This window comes from Bacillus rossius, chromosome 7 (assembly GCF_032445375.1).
Source record: "Bacillus rossius redtenbacheri isolate Brsri chromosome 7, Brsri_v3, whole genome shotgun sequence".
Classification (NCBI taxonomy): Eukaryota; Metazoa; Arthropoda; class Insecta; order Phasmatodea; family Bacillidae; genus Bacillus; species Bacillus rossius.
The window spans coordinates 14,068,678-14,085,344 of record NC_086335.1 but is presented as its reverse complement, the minus strand read 5'-3'; the positions used below and the strand labels follow the sequence as shown (position 1 = coordinate 14,085,344).

The following is a 16,667-nucleotide window of genomic DNA, read 5'->3' as shown; positions in this document are numbered from 1 at the left end:
TGTAATTTTCTGTATCGTTCCTAAATGAGTGCTTCCTTATTAGAAAGCCACTTCTAATAAATCTTTTGTCTTTTTAGCTCTGGATGTTTTCTATGCGTTAATATATTTTTTTTTGTAGATACAAATTTTTATTTTTATTTTTACTAAGCATCAGCCAACAGAAATAATACAAAATTGGCTGGCACAATACAAGGATGAAAATAGACAAACAATATTTAAAAAAAAAAATAGAGAGATGAAATAATAAGGGAAGTGCACAAGCGGATATCTCGAGCACAATAAAAATAAATGAAGTTCAATTAAAAAATCTAGTAAATTCATTATGTTATGCAATGTAAAACACTATAATATTTACAAACTTTTATTTTATATTCAAATGATATCATCTGTTGATAATAATACTAAATACTATTAAAAGTGAAAAACTTTTATTTTTAACAATATACAAATAGGCTGCACTAGAGGCTGATAGAGCAGGTCGAGCAAAAATTTTCGAGCAAACAAATTTACTCAGTTTGTCGAGAGGCCGCCCATTACTATCCCAAGCCTCGATCCCCCAGACACACAGGCCAACTTAAATGCTGCAACGCTGAGCCCTTTTCCAACAGCTACCCAAGCCAACTTATTTGCTGCATCCCTAAACCCTCTTGCACCAACCACTCAATAAGCCTTATTTGCGGCATCCATGAGTCCTTCTACACCTGTGACCCAGGCCACCTTAGATACTTAAACCCTGAGACCTCTTCCACCAGCCACATATACCCCCTTCTTCATGCATCCCTGAGTTCTGTTGCATCATCCAACAAGACAGCCTTATTGTTAGCATCCCTGATACTTCCTTCACCAAACACCTAGGCCACATTACTTGCCGTATCCCTGAGACCTGAGACCTCCTACACCATCCACTCATGCCACCTTATTTGCTTAGTATCTGAGGCCTCCTCCACCAGCCACATAGGCCTCCTCCACCAGCCACATAGGCCTCCTCCATCAGCCAATCAGTTTACCATACTTGATGCATAACAAAACTCTTCTGCACCAGCCAACCAAGCCAACTTACTTGCTGCATCCTTAAACCCTCCTTTTCCCTGAGTCCTTCTTCACCAGCCAATCAGTCTATGATTCTTGTTGAATGATTGAGCCATTCTGAACTAGCCAAAGAGGCCATCTTACTTGCTGCATCCTTAAACTCCCCTTCACCAGCCACCAAAGTAATACTGGTTGCACCCAGATGTCCTCCTCCATCAAATACACAGGTTGCCATACATGCTGCAACCCTGAGCCTTCCTCCATCAGCCCCAAAGGCCATATTTCTGCATCCCTGATCATTCCTCTACAAGCTTCAGGTCAACTTGCATGCTGCATCTCTGAGTCCTGCTCTACCAGCCACACAAGCTACCTTACTTGCTACCTTACTCAGCCTTTCTTAATTAGCCCCACAGGCCACCTTGCTGCATCCCTGATATATCTCCCACCAGCCACCCAGGCTGAATTACTTGCTGAATTCCTTAGTCTACTCAACCAGCCGTCAAGGCTTCCTTACTTTTTGAATCTACGAGATCTCCGCCATCATCCCCCTTGTCGCCTTGCTGGATCTTTGAGAACTCCTCCACCAAATGTATACGTTACCTTACAAGCTGCGTCTCTGAGTCCTCCTTCACTAGCCTTTCGGGCTACCTTACTCGCTGCATCCCTGAGCCTTTCTTCATTAGCTCCACAGGTCACCTTTCTGCGTCCCTGATCCCTCCTCCACCAGCGACTCATGTTGCCTTTATTTCTGTATCTGTGATTTCTCTTCACCACATACTCATGATACCTTAATTGCTGCATACAAAGAATACCAACTTGTTACTTTCTTAAATTACCAGCACGAGAGTGATCTACTTATCTGGGGTAATTTAATTAAATTAGTAAATTCTTATAAGTAGCAATTAATGTTAAAAGGTTATTTTGATATATTTGTAATAACTAAGGTAACTGACATAATAAATTGGATAAGCTAATATATCATTATTTTTTAAACCTTGTATGAAAGATAAATAAACATTTGTAAGACATCTTTTATCGCATACTTTTCTTTGTATGTTTTTAAGACCTACAAACATGTATTCTTAATCATGTAGTTTTAATACATCAGTAATGTAGAAGTCAGCGTAAGACATGTAGGTCCCCAAAAGCATATTCTTTCGACTTGTTTAAAAAAACATCGTGATTTCATTAGTGCTATATTTAAATTTTAATATGAATGTACTAGTGTCATAAACATTCCGGAAGTAATTCTTTAAATGATATTGAAAACTGCATTAAAATCTGTTGTATAGTTAAGAAGAAGTAAGCGACCAAACAGATGTAAGGCCTAAGTACTTTTCAATAGAGATTAAATTTAATTATTGCAGGATTCTTTAAGCAGGCCACCCGTTGGTCATCAATGAGGAACGAAGTCACTCTACTGTGCAAATTGCATGGCTTCAACAAGAAGTTAAAACAATACCAAACATTTTTATTAATTATAAAGTTTGTTAAAAATTCATTAAATTAAGTCATATGAAATTATTTTGTTGTCCATAGTGTCATTAACGTAAATAAACACGAAACACCTAGGCAAGATGCCTTGGACGCATATGTTTTGTTTTAATCTTTCGATCTTTATGGTATACTAGCTGCCCGACCCAGCTTCGCACGGCTATACTAATGGAAATAATTAGGCCACATCTCCCATTTACAGTAATGGTAAATTAAAAAAAAAAATCAGTGAAAATTTATTACAATGCTGTATAATGTACCGAAGAGAATATAAATAGCACTGACGGTTTCCCGACTCGTGCACGCAACGTACAACTGATGTACCCGTACTTCGCTACGGCAGTCGACAGGCAGATCACTCTTGCGCCGCTCATTATACATGCCCCTCCTTGTGGGTATGCCACTGCCGCGCGATGCCCGTTGCCATGGAAACGCAGAAGACATGAACAATGCAAAATCCTGTTCTCATGCAGACAAAGTACCCACTGTTGTCTGGTTTTAACCACCCATGGGATATAATTTTCGGAAAATGTCATCTTGCGTAACATAAGGAACATTACTATGAAGTTTAAAGTCTGTAAAATTTATATACTAGAAAAAAAGGGCAGAAAAAAACAAATTAAACACAGAGAGAGGAAAAAAAAACAATAGTTTAGTTTTGCGATTTAAAGTGATAAAAAGTATTTAAATACTAATTGAACTCTTATGAGGGCACTGATTGCTTCGTTGTTAATATCACACGGGTGTTTTTTACTTGTTTGGGAAAATTAAAAATAATAAGGCATCTAGTGCGTGTCAACAATGTTAATAGGCAAAAGGAAATAAACTTCTAGCGCCTGCGGCATTGTCAACACACACTTCGTACATGTACTGCATGTTGTATCTAACCCCCTTCAACGCATTTGATTCTAAATTGGACTTTTAGCAAGGATTCCTAATGTTATTGATAATATTATATAACATATAGCCTTCCTCGATAAATGTACTATCCAACACTGAAAGAATTTTTGAAATCGGACCAGTGGTTACTTAGATTAGCACGTTCACACAAACAAACAAACAAACTCTTCAGCTTTATAATATTAGTATGGATTACAGTTTGACCTGCGTAGCATCTAGTGCAAGGTCTACTAAAAACTGACCCCTCTTTAATATGAATAAACTTTAATTAGGAGCTCACCATATATTGGTACCATTTGGTTGTGAAAAAAGGGGTATTATTCTTATATCTCTGGCTCCCATTATAATGGTGAGAAAAAATATAAAATAGTTTTTAAGTCAACTAATATGCTTCAAAATACGAAATGTTTCATTAACATCGGTCCAAAAGTTTTAGCGTGATGCTATAACTGACAAACAAACAGACAGATACATTTTATGATTTTATTGTGTTGTATCTCTAGCTATCGACATTGTCGAAAGATAACATATAAACCAGTTTTGTCAGTCTAATAAAAAGCTTTTAAGCACAAACTGTGTTAACAAAATCAGTTTATAAAATTGGCTTTGGCTTGAACAAACCGACAACTGACAATTACACCACGTTTCCGGATCTACTGGGGTTGGAGGCGGGGAGTATCATACCAGTCCCGGTTCTGTTGAATGGGCGGCTTGCGGAGGCATTGGTGGACATCGCAGCAAGCCACACTTACGTCGCGGGCATGCAAAGATGAGCATCACCCATACATGTGCTCTCATCATGTGAACATCCATGGTGAGTTCATTCTGGGGCTGCTGTGGCTGGTACAGGAGAATGCCAACATCAAAGTCGGGGCAGGTATAATGCTTTCGGGACCCAGGAGTGTTCGACCATGTCATAAAACCGCCTCTTGCTAGGACAGACCACATGCATCTGGCAGACCTGTGGCATGGTGTACTATCTAACAGTTACTACTATATTACAGTTTTCAGGCAGCAACTGCAGATGTTCGCTTCAGCCGACCAGCTGTGCTGAACGAGCATTATTGAACAGTGCACTCCCCTGTTGTCCTTTATTCCCTCTTTCGCAAACCACTGTGTTTCGGCATACAAAAACTCACCACCATCTGAGAACAGATCACGGACATGCTAGGGGATGGAGTTAAAGAGTTGAGTATGTCCAACTAAAATTGTCGCTCAGTCATGGCCGATCATAAGAACAGCTTCCTAGGTATTTTTGTCAATTTCAAGCCAATTTACGACTTTACTATCCCAGCACCACCTCCACTAATTAATCTCACATAGATTCTCAAAAGAATTTGAAACACTCGAATTGACACATCGTTATACCTGAAATCTGGATACTGGTGACAGTCCAGCACAAGGACTTCCCCCTTAATGGCTTTTACCATCCCCGACGGGCACAGGTTCCAGTTTTGTGTTATGCCATTAAGCTGAGGCTATGATTGTTTGCAATTAGACGCCTAAATCGGCCAGTTTGATGCGGCCGTCCTTGACGACATGATCATCTGGTTACAGTCTTGGATATACCATGCACCCCACCTCAAATTTGCCTTCGAACAGTATGCCTATCACGGACTGACATGTGCACCGCGAAAGTATTGTTGGCGAACTATAATTCCTGGGGTACCTCGTGAGTACAGATGGATGCTCCCCTCTACCGTATCATGTAACTCTAATCGAGATTATGATGTTCCCCATACCAAAAAACGATTTCCGAAATAATTGGAATTTGTATTGGTTCAGATCATTCATTCCAAATTTCGCCACTATCACCACCCCCATGATCGACCTACTGTCACCCAAGAGTAAGATCTGTTGGATGGATGCTGAAGAGCAGGCCCTGACCGATATCAAAAAACAATTCAGAGAGTGACACACACTGTGATGCCTGGTGCTTGATCACCCCCTCTTCGTCCAGACAGATGTGATCAAGTATGTTACGGGCGAGGTACTATATGAGAATGACGATGGAGAGAAAAAGCAGGTGATAAAATATGCCAGCATCTGGTTTGGCCCTGCAGAGTGATGTTACCATATCAATGAGCAGAAGTTCCTGGTGCTAGTACAGACTCCACCTCGAGGGGAGGTGCTTCATGCTTCACGTGGATATTTGGTGCCTCTGGTGGCTGAACTCCAGCCAGAGGGGCAATTCGAAGTTCACCTGGTGGGCAGTCATGCTCCACAACTTCGCTTTCCACATGGAACACATCCCTAGGCAGGAGAACCAGCTGGCAGATGAGCTGTCCCACCAATCCGATCACAAAACATCATTCAATGATGATCAAGGGTTGGACGACATACTTCCTCCCACAGAACCCAGACTAGGGCCCATGGGCGAGACCCTACTGTTTATGCTCTATGCCAAAAAATCCAGAGGGGTCCGTAAACTGTCATATCCATGATCCTGGTTGCCCTGATCAAGAAAGTCTGTTAAGTGCAGTGCCAGGACCCAACCACCCTGATGGAGCTTGCCGCATGCAGGGAACAAGGGTTCCCCTACCTGGATAACTATGACAGAGCCCCCCAGAGTCACATGCCTGGGGACATGTGTGCATGATGTACGCACATACCTTCCGAAGTGCGACTAGTCACCCTACATTTTTCTATTACGACCATGACCTGGAGGGGCGCCCAGAGGCCTACCAGGCACAGCACGCTCTGCAGCAATGGTTTCACTTGCCGGACATCGCAGGCGATGCCCAAGACCATGTGCAGGTTTAACAATGTTGACAGCACAGCAAGGCCTGCCACCCAGATGGGGTTGAACTACAGAACCCTAGTATATACCGTGATAAAATCCACACCATCACTCTCTACGTCATGGGGCCCCCATCCTCACAGGACCTACGGGAATTGGTTCAGAGTAATGGTCACCAACACTTTCACCCGCTGGGCAGAGGCATTTTCTATCACTTGTGCAGGGAGGAGTATCTTCACCTCACTCCTCGACACTAAAAAATTTTTCCGATACGGATTTCTCATGGCTCACAGTTCCTGGGATAATGTTGGATGGCTGACTGCAGGTGCTGGGAGGTGGAACACCTCCACATACCACCTAAGGGCAGACATGATGGTTCACCGCAACTAGGACATCGAGTTAGAGTTGCAGCTCCATCTCGGTGACTATCACAACAATTGGGATATCCTCCTCAAAAAATATTGTATTGCACCTGCCAAGGCTGAAACTTTGTAACTTGCAGCTCCCCTGAAGAGTTGCTCCAGGGCTAGGACCTAGCTCTCTTAGGCGAGCTCCAGGTGGCAGACACTCTCAAGAAAGTGCTGTAGACATCCATCGCCGAACGATGAGAGGATGTATGCCAGAATCAGGCATAGTTCACAGCCACATGTACCCCAGCAACTCCCCAACCCCTTCCATCCCTCCCCCTGCTGGAGCTGGTCCAACAGTCATACGTTAGGTGTCACCACCTGCTCACTAGTAACAGGAACTTTTGCGCGAGCCTTGCCCCAATTGGTCTTAGCTCCACGATGTGGTGAAATGACTCGACTCTGCCAGACCTGCAGATATGGATGCTCGGCACCTAAGTGCGACACCAGACTCACCCTCGTCACCGAGCATGCCTGTGATGGCGGATGCCAGTCACACATATTCGTCACCATCCGTGACTGTGACATCAGGGATTCATAATACATGCACTCCAATTACTGCCATGTCGGATGCGCATTACGCAACCCCAGCGACTGTTATGTCAGATGCTCGTCAAGCATCTTCGTCACCAACCACGACTGTGATGTCAGGTGTCCGTCATAAACCTGTAACATTCGTGTGGCAGGGCAACAATTCATAAGCTGTACCACCTGATGAGTCATTGCGATACCATGACAATTTCCCCAAACCAGCCGACATCCAGGGCATCTCCTCCCCCCAATTGCCATCAGACATGATTCTGGCAGACTCGAAATTCGTGGTGCGGGTGGTCAACCCGAAGTTACAGGGTCATCCAGTGTGATGGAAGATGACCCAACAGGGTGTGTTGAGCCATATTGCGCTTTTGCTGCCAAGACAACAAAGGAGAAACCATCATCCCTTGAACACACCAACAACTTTAATTGATAGTGTGTGGCCTCTTTGGGACCTTTCATTTTTCTACATGAGTCTTTGTCTAACTGGGATGCTGGTTGCATTCCTGGTCTTAAGTCATCGATATACACCATCAGGCATTGTTATGGTCTGGCCCGCAACGGGCCACTATGTGAGGTGATACATGCCAAAATATTCTTGTTATTTAGATGGCCTGAGGTATTCGGGGCCTGCTCCTTTGCTGCCCACATGCCATTCACTTTAGCTTAGGGTCATGTGCCAGTAGTAATTTTATCTTCTATCTAATCATTGCATCACACTTGAGTGGTTTTAATTTGTTTATTGCAATAGATTTCCAGCTATGTCTTTAAGGTCTGTGTTTGTTTATACACTGCATCGCTGTAAAGCTTTGTAATTTCAACTAGTATTCTGTTATATCAATTTAGGTGTAATCACACCATCATGCAATATTGTATTTCATATCAACTAGTGTCCATTGTTATGCGGAGTTAAGCCATACTTCTGTACAGAACACTTCGCTTCTAGTGAGCGTTGTGTACCAGGAACACCTACACGATTAGTATTTGTGATAAAGTGTGTGGGATATTAAGAACATTATAACGTATTTTAATCTGCCATCGCGCACACATATGCAATGGAACACGAGTACTCTGTTGAATCTCGGTACGAACAAAGGACAATCCATGTGCCAAGTAGCACCATGTATCACTGCTGATCGGAATAAAACCAATCCAAAGCTGAATTGTGTTTATAAAATTGTCATCAATCCAGCATCCCTGGTGCTTGAAACAGTGGGGTGAGCCTCTTTTCATTAATTAATTCATTCCTGCCTGCCATGTGGCGACATATTTCCCTGAAATGAGAGTCACTCTACCCGTGTACTAGTTCACAGGACTGCTAATCTATGCTAGCTGGCAACCTCTACGATCATTAACCAATCATGAATTCCGTAAATCACTTCAGTATGACAACAAACCCATTAAAAGGAAGCTGTAACAAATTTTCACCTTGGGCAACTCCAGAAAAAACACTGTGTCTATTAGATGAAATTTGTTCTATTTTCACCATTAAATTATATAGATATTAATTAGGAAACCAGGTTAATAAAAAAAATCTAGACCAAAAGCTAAGACCTTTTAATCAATTAATCAATTATTACGATAGGTTTCAATTTTTTTTAGTGGAATCTAGATGCATTATGTCAGATTGTTTTATATTAGTGACCTCATGATAATTAAATTTTATTCATAATATTCAACAGGTTTGCACTAGTGTTTATGATATTTAAGAAACCACGTTTTACTGGTGTTAGGAAAATGTTTTATACTAAATGAGATAAATTTTCAAATTTTTTTTTTAATTTTGAAAAAAAGGCATAAAACTAAGATTGGTTGATAGTACGTAATTAAATTTTAACTTTTTTTGTAACTATCAATTACTCTAGCAATAACAATGTAACTACCAGTAGATAGACTCTTATTTAAAATATTTATAGTGGAAGGTAAATGTAGACAAAAAGGATCCATAACCTTAAACAAATTCCAACAAAAGTTCTGTGAATGCTTTTTTCTCTATTCCAAGAGTTCTAGATATTAGAAAAATCTACAAAAATCTGGCAACTGGAAATGGGTAAGTTTCAAGATGTTTGCCTATAACCATAAAAATAGGACAAATTCTTACGTCTTTGTTATTTTGTTATTTTTGTCAAACTTAATATTTTATTGGTCAAAGATTTCATTATAATACAACAAATTTGTTCGATGATATTTAAATGCTGTGCATCAGTGAATTAAATAGCTCAAATACGTGTTGTCAGATCTTTTAGGACCTCCATCAAATTCCAAGAATTTATGTCTTATGGTAGTTTTTTGTTAATATACAAGGAAAAAAAACTACTTTTCTTAACGCTTCCCAATGTACCGCTCTAGTCTAAATTACCTTTTAACTCACTACAAATGAGATAAAGAAATGGACGAAAACTCTTGGAAGTAATATGACTGAAGAAAAGCGAACATTGTGGACTATGTGAACGCCCATATGTCTGACTTTAAACTTGTCATGTAGGACTCAAATTGTTTCACTTAAACCACAAGTGTAACAAAAAAAAAAGGATTTCAGTATCTTGAGAATTGATATAGATACTCTGGACATTAAAAATATATACCTATGAAAATATGTCACCATGGTCACTTTTTTCAGCTGACACCTGTTTTAGAAATATAATAAATGGTATTGTGGCGAAGGCATTTGTCAATGTGCATGAATACGAGTCAGTGGGAAGGAAAGTTTAGCTATTATGATTGGACAAAATGTATTTTCATTTACGTTTAAGAGGACCAACAAGGCAAATAACCTCAGTAGTTCCTCTGCAGTCACAGTTCCGCATAGTAAAACCATTGATCCTTACTCATTGATCCAGCTATTTCTTGTAATTTTTAAGACAAGGAAACTATAACTTGAGAAAACCATGAGATATGAGCTAAGTGCATACCCACCATCCTTGTTTGAAGACTTTCAGTTTCTCAGAAAACCAATAAACCATAACTGGCCTATGCCATTGATTATCATTGAAGCAATCAATAATAATCTAATTAAGTTCACTGTACAGACATATAAGTTATTGTTATGCAATTTGAAGTCAGTTAAAAGAGACCCTTATCACGAAATAATCAAAGTGTAAAGTAGTGTATATTGGGGGCTACTAGCACAGGATGCAGGATGTGGATTGTGATTTTCGGTCCGCCATCATGGATTTGTGACGTCACGGCAGCCATATTTGACTCAAAAATTCCTCAAAATTCCTCAAAAATGGCTCAAAAATTCCCGTTTTGAGGAAAAATTTCCCGTTTTAGTCCATAAAAATAACAGAGGCTCAAAAACGTCCATATAGAGGCTTAAGCATCCATATCTACAGCCTCCGATAAGTCTCTGCCGTCATCATGGATTATGACGTCACCGCAGCAATTTCCGTTACGCCCCTACATCTTTAACTTTTTTATTTTCCGATTTTAATGAAAAAAATTTAAAATTTATAAAAAATCAATAAATAAAAATTCAATAAAAAATATTTAAAAAATATACATTTACAGCACGGAGCTCAAAGTCCTCGGTTCGAACCCGGTGAGGGCAAAATAATGGCGACAGGCTACTTCCTCAATGGTGGCTGCAGGCAGACTGACCCCTACCACTTTTTACCATGCATATAATATATCAGGTAGTATGACGTCATGACCACCATCTTGAAATTGGACACCATCTTTAAAATCTTAATTTAGTATCCGATTTTAAGGAAAAAAATTCCAAAATTTATCAAAAAATTAACTTATTAGAAAAAACAACAGATCCTTCCTCCACAGAAGCCACTTTCAGACTGACCTACCACCACCAATAACAATGTATATACCATCAGCTGGTACGATGTCATGTCCGCCATCTTGTCTTCGTCCGATGGAGACCACCATCATGTTTCCGTCTGCTAGAGTGTGCTGGCGACTTGTTAGTATAATTTTCTGTTCAACATACCTTTAACCTGTTGACATTGAACTTTGACATTGACCTTGAACTTTGACCTATACCTTGAACTTAAACCTTGACCTTGAACTTTGACTTTACCTTGGAAATTGACCTTGACATTAAATTTGACCTTGACCTTCAAATTTTAACTATACCTTGAAATTTGACTTTGACCTTGACGTCCATCATGGATCCGTCATTTTATGTTCAGTACATGCTACCAGGAGCTACCACCTGCTAGTGGTCATTGCCATCATCTTGTTTTCGTCTGCTGGAGGACACGATCTTGTGTGTACTCGTCTTACCATAATGCTAGTTTTATTCTAACCTGCTACAGTGCAGTAATCATTTATTATTACTGAGGCGCCCGCCAACTTGAATTTGGGCGCCATCTTGAAAGAATATATTTATTTAGCTAAAGATTTGGGAAAAATTACAAAAGTCACCGAAAAATCACTTATTAATTTACATATTGAATCGATGGATTCCTGTTCTAGGTTCGATTCTTGACCAGTGACGGGTGTAACTAATTATTAAATAAATTTTAGATTCTGTTTTCCATTACCTTTCGTGGAATTTATCAATTATTCAATCTAAGAAAATCAATTCAAGTAAATATACCCGACCAACGAATTAAATACAGTGACGATCAGCCTAACATAAAAGTATAATTTTTCAATAATCTGAATAATCTATAAGCCTTTCATGTACAAAGCCATTAATACATATAGACCAAGTGTCTTTCAGTTCATGAGACCGAGTCATGTCAATATCAGACGTATAGGCTAGTCATTTCAGGACCGCATGACCTTCTTCATAATCCATCGTGACATTTTTTAGACATACTAAAAGACCAAGTGACCTTGAAAAACATTTTAGTAACACCAAGAGGTTTTGAACTAGTAAATATTCAGTCACTACATTTTGTACAACTCACACCAACTAAAAGGAAGCACCGTCAACGAAAAGGCAACACATTTGGAAGCACCGCCAAAAAAAAGGCAGTTCATTTGGAAGCACCGAAAACGAAAAGGCAGCACAGCCTACATGTATTTAAAGCTACAAGAATACAAGTCTACTCGGCTCCAACTACTCCAGCATTATGTTATTAGATTACATGACTGTTTACGTAGCTACAAGTATTCGAGACTACTTGGATACGTAGCTACAATTCTACGAGGTCCCAAGACATCATGACTACGCGACGACGAGCCATGATGTTACGAGACTACGTGACTACGAATCTTCAAGTTTACGAGACTGCAATGCTACAGAGCTACGAAGCTTCTAGAACACGAGTTTACGCGACTGCGAGGATACAGGACTACAAGTCTGCATGAGTACTTGACTACGAAGCTACTCGACTACAAGGCTCCAATTGCCGCATCTGTCTTCGTCAGAATTTTCTGTTTTGCTCCAACTGCACCATCAGAATTATGTTATAATATTACAAGGCTACTTGCTTACGTACCTTCAACTCTACGAGGCTCCAATATATCATGACTACGTGACTACGAGCCATGAGGTTACGAGACTATGCGATTGCGAGTATTCAAGGTTACGTGATCGCGAGGCTATAGGACTACGTAGCTTCCAGAACGCATGGTTACGAGACTGCATGATTAATTGGCCGCGTGGCTACGAATCTTCAGTACTCTGACTACTATATTACCATTCAATGTTTTGATTTAATATATCTCATGCAAAGGTTCTAGTGGCAAGTAGTTCCGAATTTCATCAACAGATGACATCACGTGTTGCTTGCAGGTAAATATTACTTATTTCTTTACTGCATGACTAATTGGCCGCGTGGATACGAAACTTCATGTCTCTAACTGACTACAATAGAACCATTCAGTGGACTACGTGATTACGAATCTTCAAGTTTACGAGACTGCGAAGCTACAGAGCTACGAAGCCTCTAGAACACGAGTTTACGTGACTGAAAGGATACAGTACTACAAGTCTGCATGAGTACTTAACTACGAAGCTACTCGTCTACAAGGCTCCAATTGCCGCATCTGTCTTCGTCGGAATTTTCTATTTTGCTCCAACTACTCCAGCAGCATTATGTTATAAGATTACATGACTACTTGTTAATGTAGCTACAAGTCTACGAGTCTACTTGGATACGTAACTACAAGTATACGAGGTCCCAAGACATCATGACTACGCGACTACGAGCTATGAGGTTATGAGACTACGTGATTACGAATCTTCAAATTTACGAGACTGCGAGGCTACAGAGCTACGAAGCTTCTAGAACACAATTTAACGTGACTGTGTGGATACAGGACTACAAATCTGCATGAGTTCATGACTACGAAGCTACTCGTCTACAAGGCTCCAATTGCCGCATCTGTCTTCGTCAGAATTTTCTGTTTTGCTCCAACTGCACCATCAGAATTATGTTATAATATTACAAGGCTACTTGCTTACGTACCTTCAACTCTACGAGGCTCCAATATATCATGACTACGTGACTACGAGCCATGAGGTTACGAGACTATGCGATTGCGAGTATTCAAGGTTACGTGATCGCGAGGCTATAGGACTACGAATCTTCCAGAACGCATGGTTACGAGACTGCATGACTAATTGACCGCGTAGCTACGAAACTTCATGATTCTAACTGACTACTATATCACCATTCTGTGGTGAGTGTTAATTTATCTCATGCAAAGGTACATGTTGCAAGTTGTTCCGCTTTTCAACATCAGATGATGCCGCATGTCGCTTGCAGGTAAATATGTTTTTTTCTTTTATGTGGGATGCGGGATTATCACTATCGATCGCATAAGAAGGAAGGCTTCGATAGTCTTCAAGGAGAAGGAAGTTCGTCGTTCCTGTTAGTGCTACTCAGATTTCTCATGGTCCGCCATCTTGGATTGTGACGTCACGGCTGCCATCTTGGATGGGTGTGACCTTAACCTTTGACCGAAACCGCAAGAATAATCGAAAGCACACGGATAAAACCATTAAAATATTGATATGAATAATCACGAGCACACGGAGAAAACCAGCTTGATATTGGCAAGAATAATCAGGAGCATATTAACTGTCACACCATTATAAAGATTTTGAAGTTAAATGAAAAACTAGGTTCTGGCATATTTTATTCCTACGGTAATCTCAATGATCTTCGTTGTTAATCATATCGTTTATTATCTCAATTTAAGTGTCTATAATGAGGCCAGTGAGATATCCCAACTACGAAAACACCATTTGCTCTCATTAATTTACCTATTTGTGTTTTATTTTTAATACAGATCATTTGTTTATTTACATTACTTAACATGGCATAAAATTATTTTCCAAAATGTATAACACGCTAATGGTTGTACCGTCCACGAGATAAAACCCATTTATCCTTTACCTAAATTATAATATGAGTTTGCTATAGTCTTCAACTATTAACTTTAAAACATTCCAAAACTATTTTTATGTGTTTATATAAAGTAAGACCATGTAGTCACGATCTATTTAGAGAAGTACTGAGTCGCCAATAGTGATTCTTCCCACAATTTTAAATTTGAATTTTCAAACATTATTTTAGCACGAATTTTATAACTAAAATTTAAACTTGGTCAGCTCACTGTACATTCCCACTTAATTTTTTTCGGCTAGTTCCTCGAGTCATTCTCAGCGCCGTATCTGAGACTTTGCCGATATTTGCGAGGATAGATTTTTGGTCTCGTACTGATTGAAATTCACTCCGACTCTCATGACTATAGAGCATCCCACTCTTAGATTGCAGTGTGGGAGTAAATGGGCGCATTCTCTCTCTCTCTCTCTAACACACGCCGATTGCCGTTAGCGCTGTCCTTGTTTCTTCGTGCGTTGTTGCCTAATATCAAACGAAATTAAAATTTTAATTTTTGGACCAAGCTTTTTTTCATGTTGTATAGCATCGAAATACGCATCAGGCAATGCTTGTTTTGAATACTTAACAATATTTTAAGTGTCCGAAAAAATAAAATAACATAACTTATTCACTGCGAACTGTTTTGAAGTATTCCGAGATGTTTCATATTAAAAAAAAAAACCTACATGTGTATTTCATTCAGATTTTTTTTATTAATAAATTTATGCCTTAGAACGCCACCGAACAAATTTTAAGACAAAAACTGTACAAATTTCACTTAAATATTTTTTTTAATTTATTGAAATTCATTTTCTTACAAACTGACACATCAAAAAGTTGACCAGCGGAAAAAATTTTTTCTATTAAAGAAAGATGGGGACGAAAGCATGAAAAATGTTCACAATGAATTGAATAAGTTTTTAAAAGCAGCTCTATCTCAATTGCTTCTACAGTTTCCGTGGAAATAGCTGTTAAAGATGTTTCTTAACAGTACAAGAGCGCGCTGCAATAGAGGTTTCTCTCACAAGCTGCCGTCGTAAGAGGAAACAGGGTCGTGTGTTTAGATAAGTGGGGTTCTGTCCTGCAAGCAATTTCAAATACACGACTTCCTTAGTCAACCATGTATTTCCTTAGACACGCATTTCTGAAAACCAGCCTGCCAGTTAGTATCGCGTCTCGCAACGAAGCAACGCGTTGTGTCCGGTGACTCGTTACAGTTATAATTTTGACAAATTATATATTAACACAAGTGATTTTATTTTCTACATTTATTTTTATTACGTACATATAAAATATGGAAGATAGAACACCGAAAATAAATTATATCGGTAGGCTACGCGGGAGGGAGTGCAATTTCTGTTAAATGTAGGTATTTAAGTATTTTTCAAAAAATATGAGTGTGTGCAATGCAATTAAGGAAGCTTCCAAAGTAACAGGCTGTTCCGAGCGAACCATTTACAACATAAGGACAGAACAGCAGCGACATGGTACCCTATGTACGCCTGGTATGGTAACATCTTGAACATAATATGTAAAAAGTATTAAATAAATACGAAGGAATTTAATAGCGATCATGGTACAAAATTTTGAATTATTTTTCTATCCTTCTCAACACCAAGCACCTTACCAAACATTGTTTTAGACAAAGTTTTGGAAAATAATTATGATATTAACAAACAATTTAAACAGATTTGATAAGGTGTCTACTAAGGCAGTTACGTTTTTTTTTGTCCAGTGAAATTTTTTTTCGAAACCATGCAGTTATGGCTGGTCGTATCAAAAACTTATTTAGAAAACATTTTTTGGCATTAGGTACTCCAAGCTATCATACGTTAAAACGGGTGCGATATTATTCATATTATGGGAGTTATTGCGATTTTTCTGTTTTTCAAAAAATATTCTCCATTTCGACCCAATTGTTCCGATTTTTCCCATAACTTACTCGACCGAGAATTTCCATTACCGTATTTTATTTATCATTTTGGACATGACTTGTCAAAAAATACGGCATGTATCGGGCCCATGAAAATGTGATATATATGGGATTTTTAGAACATAAAAGAAAACTATAAGAAATTTTCGTCTACAATAGGTAGTTTTTATTTGAAATTTACATAAAAGTGGTATTATTAAAAATTTATATGTGTAATAGTACAAAATATTATGAATTACGATATGATTTCTCAAAATGCTTCTTGTTCCATCCGAATTACAAAGACACACATCTCCTGAAATTCGTAATGTGTTAGAGATTTGGCAACAGTG

At 39.2% G+C, this 16,667-nt stretch overlaps 1 protein-coding gene across 1 annotated transcript in view; it reads left to right on the top strand.

The window, feature by feature from the left end:
* LOC134534406 (lachesin-like) overlaps window positions 1-16,667 on the top strand; it is a 424,713-nt gene that overhangs the window by 177,486 nt on the left and 230,560 nt on the right. The window lies entirely within an intron of this gene.